We start from the raw sequence: 9358 nt of genomic DNA, 5'->3' as shown, positions 1-9358 counted from the left end.
GGATGTGGAGCACGGGAAGATAAACTTGATCATGGGGAATATGAAAGCTTCACCTGTCACCAAGATTGGAGTTTATTCTTTATTGCTTAGTAGTGGGTTAATATTAGATTTGAATAAATGTTGTTACTCGTCTGAAATGGAGAGAAATATTATTTCCTTTCATGGTTTGTACAACCAAGGATTTACTTTTTCATTTGATAATGAATGTGGTGTTATTAATGCTTTCTATAATGGTGTTCTTTATTTTAAAGCATTACCTTGTGATGGTGTATATGAAACTGTGTCGGTTGTAGAGAACTTAGGAAATAATGTTTTGCATATTGATTCTTCCACTAGTTTGGATAAGGCATCCTTGTGGAATTGTCGTCTTGGACATGTTAACAAGAAGCGCATAGGCCAACTCCAAAAGGCTGGAGTCTTGGAGTCATTTGACTTAAGGTCAGATGATAGTTGCGAATCTTGTTTACTTGGAAAAATGACTAAGTCACCCTTCACTGGTACTTGTGCTAGGGGTGAGGGTTTGTTGGATCTCATACACACCGATGTGTGTGGGCCCTTCAGAACCGCCACAAGGGATGCTACCGCTTCTATGTGACTTTTACTGATGATTATAGTAGATATGGATATGTCTACTTAATCAAGCATAAGTCAGAAACCTTTGAGAAATTCAAAGAGTTTAAACAAGAAGTGGATAATCAGTTGGGCAGGAAGATAAAGATGCTCCGATCCGATCGAGGTGGTGAGTATCTTAGTATCGAGTTCCTTGACTATCTTAAGGAATGTGGAATTGTTTCACAGTTGACACCTCCTAGAACACCACAGCTGAATGGTGTGGCTGAGAGGCGCAATCGAACCTTGTTAGACATGGTTCGTTCTATGATGAGTCGAGCTTCGTTACCAATTTCATTTTGGGGGTATGCCTTAGAGACTGCCGCCTATATCCTTAATCTAGTCCCTACAAAGAAGGTTGCCAAAACACCTCACGATATGTGGACTGGAAAAGTTCCCAATTTAGACCACATCAAGATTTGGGGTTTCAAGGCTTTTGTGAGGCGCGAGACTCACGACAAGCTCGAATATCGAAGTGAGCGGTGTATTTTCATCGACTACCCATAGAAATCCTTTGGTTACCTCTTCTACAGACCCAATGAGAATGTGGTCTTTGTGGCAAGGAGAGGAGTCTTTCGTGAGAGAGAATTCATAAGCCAAGGAAATAGTGGGAGGCAAATTGACCTTGAAGAACTTCAAGAGTCAAGCGGTGAAGGAACGTCAAACACTAGCAATCAACCTGAGGAGGAAACTCCTGTTGATGAGTCCGTACCTCTGAGGCATTCCACAAGAGTTAGGAACACACCTGAGTTTTATTATGGTTTCCATATTACTACAGAAGGTGATGCATTTATCAGTGATAGTACACTAATAAATTTGGATGAACCTAACAACTTTAAGGAAGCCATGGCAGGCCCTGAATCTGCTAAATGGAAGGAAGCTATGGACAGCGAGATTCAGTCCATGTATAACAATCAAGTTTGGAACTTGGTTGACAATGTATCGGGTCGTAAGACAGTCGGGTGCAAATGGATCTTCAAGAAGAAGACTGACATGGATGAGAATGTACACACTTATAATACGCGACTGGTTGCGAAGGGCTTTACTCAAACTCCGGGAGTTGATTATGATGGGACCTTCTCACCAGTAGCGAAGATTAAGTCCATTAGGGTTATGCTAGCCATTGCTGCATTTCATGATTATGAAATATGGCAAATGGATGTCAAAACCGCTTTCCTTAATGGAAAGTTGGTTGAGGATGTTTACATGAGTCAGCCAGAGGGTTTTTTCGATGCAAAGTACCCTAATAGAGTGTGTAAGCTTGAGAAATCCATATATGGATTGAAAAAAGCATCTCGCAGATGGGATCTTTGTTTCGATGAGAAAGTCAAAGAGTTTGGCTTTTCGAGGAGCGAGGATGAGTCCTGTGTATATGTTAAGGCTATTGGGAGTATAGTTATCTTTTTGGTATTGTATGTGGATGACATACTACTCATAGGAAATGACATCCCAACCTTGCAGGAGGTTAAATCCTGGCTTGGGAAGTGTTTCGCTATGAAGGACCTTGGAGAAGCTGCCTATATCCTAGGGATAAGGATATTGAGAGACAGGAGTAAGAGACTAATTGGACTTAGTCAAAGTACCTACTTGGATAAGGTGCTGAAAAGATTCAGCATGCAGGATTCCAAGAAAGGTGACTTACCGATCCAGAGTAACGCCAAACTGAGTAAGACTCAAAGCCCGAGTACACAGGCTGAGATAGCTGAGATGAGTCGAGTACCGTATGCTTCCACTGTAGGCTCGATCATGTATGCTATGACTTGTACTCGCCCTGATGTGGCCTTTGCTTTGAGCATGGTCAGCAGATATCAAGGGAATTCTGGGAAGGCTCACTGGACTGCAGTGAAGAACATTCTCAAGTACCTGCGGAGGACTAAGGACTGGGTCCTTACCCTTGGTGGGAGTGATGACTTAAGAGTAGTGGGGTATAGTGACGCTAGCTTCCAGACTGATAGGGATAATTTCCGCTATCAGTCGGGCTGGGCCTTTACCCTAAATGGAGGAGCAATTACTTGGAAAAGTTCCAAGCAGGAGACAATAGTTGATTCAACTTGCGAATCAGAGTACATAGCAGTAAGCGAGGCGGCGAAGGAGGCGATATGTCTGAAGAACTTCATTGGATACCTTGGAGTGGTACCAGCTATAAAGGAGCCTATGGAGATTTTCTGTGATAACGAGAGTGCAGTTGCCTTAGCCAAGGAACCAAGGGATCACGGCAGATCCAGGCACATCGACAGAAAATACCACTTCATTAGACATCGAATAGAAGAAGGACTCCTCGTGGCGAAGAGGGTATCATCGGATGAGAACCCAGCAGATCCCCTCACGAAGGGACTGTGTAGGGTTAAGCATTTACAGCATGCGAGGCGCATTGGGCTGAAGGATGATATTAGTTTTAGTAATTAGATAGCATTCGAAACTTGTAATAGTTGAAATGTAATTGACATTTGATGTTTAAATAAAAGGTGTTTTTATTTACTAGTATGGTACTGTCTTGTGTCAATCATTTACTATTGTTTCATTTTGCATGTTTACTTCCAGAATAATTATGTTATGGTATATCATATTATTCAAACTGTCCACAGTCGATCATACTTTAGAAGTAGGTATTGAAAGAAGACTGTCATGAATTTGGTTTGTAGATTTGTCTGAATTGTATTAGACATAGCAATTGTTGCTGCAACATTCATGAGTGCTCATAAGTTCTGAGTATTGGATTCAACCCACGCTCACTTGTATCACTTCATGGAATTTATCTCGAGTGATCGTGAGACAGTAATATCATATAAGTCTTGAAACCAAGAGATATGAGTTGTTGACTATGAGTTGGTTGTACATTGATAGTACGGAAACACATTAGTAACTTGATGTTATAAAACGTGCTGTTGTGTATAATTTGATGATTAATTAGTACAAGCATATGAGTCGAAGTTTATCTGTTCCTTTTCGTCCTTGGAGGATTAAAAGCGATATCTTGGGCCCCTCGATGATTTTGTTTTGACTTATGTGTCGGGCCCGGTCAGAACTGAATTGATGTGTTCGATTAAGTTCTATGTCAAACAAATCAGAAATTGGGAAACAAACTGCTGGACAATAAGTACGACGTTGTTCCATGTATTTGTCCGACTGATATCTTGAACAGAGTATTATATGATCACTTATCTTAAATGGCGCATCATCCTAGTTCCGCGAGACTTTGAAAGAGCTACGATTGCTGGTCGGATCCTGAAGTCATACCTGTAACTATAGTTATTAGACTTATCCAAGTGGGAGACTGTTGGATAAGGTGTCTAAGTCCACAACTATATTTGGTATGTACTTGACCCGACTTGGCATGGTCCATTTGGGTTGCATGGCATCGCAACAACTGGATAGACAAAATGAGAAAAGGACACTTATGATTTGTTTATATATTATAAGTTATAATATATTAATATGAAATCATATTATTTAATTAGTATTGATCAAGAATTAATTTGGAATTAATTTTGTGATCAAAAGAGACTAATTAAATATATGGGGATTGATTGTGTAAATCATTCATTCTTATATAGTGGGCTCATGATCCATGATTCACTAGATTGGGCTAAGTCCCATTGGGTGCTCCATGGATGCTCCATGGAGGTTAAAACCCATGGATCATGGAGGAAATGAAAAGCCATGCACATTAGGGTTTACATGGTGTAACCCTACGTGTGGCACACTATATAAAGAGCCTCATATGGAGCAAAATCGGAAACTAAGACAAAAGCGTGAGGGCTAGCCGAATTTGTGCACAAGTGTTCTTCTCTCAAGTTATTCCAATAGTTGTGGTGTTGTGTGAAGCATTTGAGGCATCACATTTGGGGTGCTAGGCTCACAAGGTCTTAAGGAATCCAAGTAATAAGAAAGGTATGTCATTCTACTAGTTTTATATTACATGTACCCCAATCACATGCTAGTTAGGATGAAAACCTTGGAAAATGAATATTTGCATGTATAATAGAGAAAACATAGATCCAAGGTTTCTAGGGTTGCATGCACACCATAGGAGTGTTAGAATGCTGAAAACCCATCATATATATATATATATATATATATATATATATATATATATATATATATATATATGTGTGTGTGTGTGTGTGTGTGTGTGTGATATGCAGACCAAAATCAAGTGTTGGTAGTTTTTCTAGGACATGGTTTTGTCTATAATATACATATATTTCTTATATTCAATGGTCACAATTTTTATGTCATATCCTTTGAAATATATGTCATTGAAACTCAATAAGTTTCTGTTAGACTTTGGAGAAAATAAGGCATTTTTCTATATAAAAGCTTGTACCATTTGGTAATGTAAAACGAGCTTTCCTAATTCCCTCTATCAAGTCTATAGGACCTGATATTGTATGTATCACTGCGTTTGTTGGTACTAATTTTAAAAAATATTTCTTTAATTTCAGAATAGTGTGTGTAGTGCCACTATCTACTATACAAAGATCTCCAACCTTTTCTTGGTGTTGTGCTCCAGTTTGACTCATATTAAACTTTACATATGAAAGAAATAATGAGCCTATAAACATAATCATAATAATTATTATAAATAAATTTTATTTATTGTAGAAAAAACATTACATGAAAAACAAAAAGAAGGAAAAAAAGGTTACAGGAAAACTACAGAAGTCTTTAGTTTATGTCTTCCAGTAGTGCCACTATCTACTATACAAAGATCTCCAACCTTTTCTTGGTGTTGTGCTCTAGTTGGACTCATATTAAACTTTACATATGAAAGAAATAATGAGCCTATAAACATAATCATAATAATTATTATAAATAAATTTTATTTATTGTAGAAAAGACATTACATGAAAAACAAAAAGAAGGAAAAAAAGGTTACAGGAAAACAACAGAAGTCTTTAGTTTATGTCTTCCATACCATTGCGGAAATCAACAATAGTTAGTAGAGTGATTTAAACATTATCAATTAGGTTTGCTTCGTTTCCCTTTTATTTAATGGACTCTTGATAAATTTGGGAAAGTTGTGTAGGTGTGCGATAGGTCCTTGACCAATGGTCTATGCTGTAACATCTATAACATGAACCATCTGCTTTTTGTGATGTCCCAACATCATGCCTTCTCGATTTTCCCTTGTCTTGTGGTTAGACATTGTTTCTTTGTGCGAATGGTAATTATTCATTTTCTGGCTATGACCACGATTATTACCTTGTCCACGACCAGAATTATTGTTCTGAATATGGCTTTGGTTTCGATTCAAATAACCACATCTTCTTCCTCAACCACGATCATGTCCTCGTCCACACGTATTGTTTTGATAACCATCAATATTGGTAGCATTTGCTTCAGGAAGTGCTATTGAGCCTGTTGGATGAGATTCATGGTTTTTCGTCAAGAGCTCATTATTTTGTTATGCAACAAGCTGTAATGCATTAATTCATAATATTTTGTGAACTTTTGCAATCGATATTGTTGCATCAAGGTAATGTTTGTTGCATGAAATGTGGGGTAAGTTTTCTCCAACATATCTTCATCAATAACTTTATGTCTACAATACTTGAGTTGTGAACATATTCTGAACAAATTTGAGTTGTATTCATTTACTTTCTTAAAGTATTGAAACCTCAGTGTTCTCCATTCATCTCTAGCATTTGGAAGTATAACTTCCTTTAATGATCAAATCTTTCTTTCACGCAATTCCATAGAATGCTTGGATCATTAATATCAATATATTCAAATCTCAACATTTCAATAATATGCTTATGAAGGAATAATTATGCTTTCGCTTTTTCTTGTGTCGAGCACTCATTAAATTCATATATAGCAATTGGTATTCCCATAGACTCAAGATGCATTTTTACACCTATCATCCATGACATATCGTTTTCCCTACTAACTTCAAGTGCAACAAAATCGAGCTTTGCAATGTTGGACATATTATAACTATAAATTTTAAACAAAATAACAAGATGAAAATCAAAATCCATATATATATATATATATATATATATATATATATATATATATATATATATATATATATATATATATATATATATATATATATAGCACAAAACAGAAGTGGGAGAAGAAACATCACATACAAAAATAAGAAAAGATAAATTATATCTGGTGTGAGATTATAAATTAGGACGATACGTGATATAGTTAATATAGTTGCGAGAACTAAAACTGGATGAATCATTTTGATCTTGATAACCTTGAAAAGTGAGAGAAGTTATTTGGTGGTAGAATGAAATATGATAATAGTGTCATTTATAGTAGAAAATATAGCCGTTATTTTTACCGTTTATAACCGTTACATATACATAGATGTTGTGTGTGTGTGTACACACACACACACACACACACACACACATATATATATATATATATATATATATATATATATATATATATATATATATATATTACACACACATATATGTATATGTATTTTTTAAATCATTTCATAAGACATATAATCTTTGTCTTTATAAATCTTATAAATGAGGTCATTCAAATCAATACAGTTCAAGATAAATCATTTATCTTTAACCATATTCATTTGAAACTTCCACATTTTCATCTTATCCTAATTAACTACCTTATTAATTGAAATCTTTTGCCTATATAAGAATATTAGTTCATCTTTGGTTACTCACAATAAAAGAAAAAGTTTGAATGATGAAATATGTAGAGAGAACTAATGTTGATATGATAATCAAGCTTTTGAAAGCATAAAATGTATTTGGATGATTTTCTAGGTTTCAATTTATATTCACATATTTTTTGTTATACTTTCTTTACATTTTAAAAAAATATTTATGGTTGTATATTTGGAGCCAAAAGAAAAAGATGACTACTAAATTTATCTGTTACAATTAATTGAAGATGTATTCTCTTAGTTTGCAAAGTCCTATATTTTTTTTATTCGGTTCCATCGTCATATATGCATCTAATATAATTATAAAAGTGTAATTATATTATTGATGAACATTTACTGGAATGTATGTGATTAGAAAATTTTGACAACATGATGAGTTATTCAATATCAATGTATTTTTTATAATTTTATAAGCATTTGTTATTAATATATGTATGTCAGACATTCATATTTTGATGACGACTTCATGTAAATAAGGGAAGATGCAAGCTAACTATAATGTCAAAACCTATATAACAGAACAAAAACACGAGCCTAAACTTAAAAATAGTGTACAACAAAAAAAAAACACAACTGGTGTATATGTATAAAAACTTAAATTTTGTATTTCTCAAGTATTTTGAATCATAAACAAATAGAAACTCTTCATGAATATGTTAATCTAAATCAATAACAAATCAATATACACTTATAAATATTATAATTATGTTTATAATGATGGGTTTGTAGTTTTTTGATGTAATCTTTTAATTTTATGCTTATTTAAAAGTATATAATATTTTGAAAAAATTGTTCGATGTGTTAATACTACTAAATAAGGATAAACATCTTTCCTACAATGAAATAGATTAAACACTCACCAATTTCCTATGTTCAAATCATTTTTCATCGATTCATTAAATTGTATATTTCTAGAACGCAAAAAAGACTATATGAAAACAAATATACAAAAATAAGTTGTAACTAAAAATACAAAATGATAGAAATAACATATTATTAATTTTCTTGATGTAAAAAATGTTTCATTATCATATAATACTAGACATTAAATGTTCATGTTATTTATAACTAACCACATTTAAAAACTCAAATTCTATTTAACTAATATCGTAAGTATCAATAAAATACAATGAGTAAAAAAAATCTTTTAAGTTGTAGTAATTTAATGTTAAATAACTTTTAGTTGGAATTCGAAAGGTTTTAATATTAAAATAAAAATCTAATACAGTTAATTAATTAATAATTTGTTAAAGATGTATACTCTTAGTTTTCAATATATTATATATTTTTGTGATTAGTTTCATCATCGGGTATTTGACCGATATAATTAACTAGAAGAATATTTTTTATTATTAGTATTTAGTTTACTCGAATATATATATATATATATATATATATATATATATATATATATATATATATATATATATATATATATATATATATATATATATATATATTTGTGTGCATGTATCTGTGTGTGAATTAATGAAAACAAATATGATAACATGAATGGCATAAAATTTCAATATAATAAAAAGTCAATAAAAAAATAAGTGGTTTTTAAAAGTTTTATGTAACTCTTTAATAATGATAATAGAATTTTGAAAGTAATTAATAATAATAATAATAATAATGTATAGCAACATAAAATTATAAATTATATTATATTACCCTAAAACCAATGGTTGATATTACATAATCATCGTATTCGAAATTAAAAGATGCTCAACCAAATAATATTTAAATTTATTAATCATAACAATAGTTAAAAGTAGCATTATTGTTAATATCAATAACATAATCATTTTGAACAACATATATTTTTAAAATTTTTAACTATATGATTTTAACTTGGGAAACGGGCAGACATTCACCTAGTTAATACATAATTTCATTTGATATAATTTTACTAATTTAGAAAATATAAATAAAGATTAGTAAATGTTTAAATGAAATTATGAAGAATTTCTAAAAAATACATATATAAACATTGGTATTTATAAATAAAAGTTAGTTGCATAACTTAAATGTTAGTATGCATAGATAAAAATTAATTGCATAAAATGTTAACATACATAAATA

Source organism: Lactuca virosa, chromosome 7 (genome assembly GCF_052849685.1).
Source record: "Lactuca virosa cultivar CGN04683 chromosome 7, Lactuca_virosa_CGN04683_v6, whole genome shotgun sequence".
Taxonomy (NCBI): domain Eukaryota; kingdom Viridiplantae; phylum Streptophyta; class Magnoliopsida; order Asterales; family Asteraceae; genus Lactuca; species Lactuca virosa.
Note: the sequence above shows the minus strand (reverse complement) of the source record.